Genomic DNA, 1,035 nt, shown 5'->3' on the forward strand with positions numbered 1-1,035 from the left:
TTTTTTCCAGAGAACCCCGAGAGCGTCCAGAGAAATCAGAAAGAATCATTAAGGAACTTATAAGAGCAATCAGCTCATTTAGTTGTGTAATATCTGAATAACAATTACAGAACCACCACCAGATGTTCGATTACCAAAAGCACAAAGATTACTGCATGTGTACATTGTGTTTAAATGTAAGTGCATTTTTCAGTAGTGTGACCGTAGCTCAGTTATCTTCCTGTAATGTCCAGTGATAAAAAGCTACAGGTGAACATGAATTGGGTACAAAAGTACTCACCAATTCATAAGAGTAATCACTCAAGAATTACAGACTTTCTGCTATTTATCTGCTGTTACACAATATAAATTTTGAAAATCACTATACATACATACATACATATTATTAATTTTAGTTGACGTATTTTAAGTATCTTGTAGATTGGCAAGCCTCAGTTAACTTAAAAGTGGTTTCCCCAACACTGATTAATCCAGCAAAAAAAAAAAATAACTAGCTCTCTACTCACTGCAACAGTCTCGTAAACAATGAGACAGCATTACATTTACTGTATGTCAACATTACAAAATTAATTGCTAAATGATATGCATGAGCATCGGTTCACTAGTAATACGTTTCACAGTATGTTAGTTCATGTTAAGTGAACTAAGTTTAATGTTAGTTCACACTAACACTAGTTTGACTTTACCATTAGGAAGCTTATCTAGAGACACGTTCTGATGGAAAGACTACTGGAGCTTCAGTGAGGTCATTGTTTATGCTCAGAGGCTGAAGGGCTGTTCAACATTTCCTGTTGATAGTCTTTGCTTGCGATTGTAAAACATGTTCAGCCCATCCAATGCTGAACAAACCCACCCAGAGAGAGTGATAAATCTGAAACAGGGAATAACCATATCTTCAAATGCTTAAATTGGGTATCTTCAAATGCTTAAATTAATGCTATTGAAAAACATTTAAGTATATTGGGAGTATAAAAATGTATTCAGTGGCACAGAGAGCTCTCCATAATACTGTCAGGGTCTGGTGTCTGGTGTTTC

Source organism: Sinocyclocheilus grahami, unplaced genomic scaffold (assembly GCF_001515645.1).
Source record: "Sinocyclocheilus grahami isolate Dianchi unplaced genomic scaffold, SAMN03320097.WGS_v1.1 scaffold2485.1, whole genome shotgun sequence".
NCBI classification, from domain to species: Eukaryota; Metazoa; Chordata; class Actinopteri; order Cypriniformes; family Cyprinidae; genus Sinocyclocheilus; species Sinocyclocheilus grahami.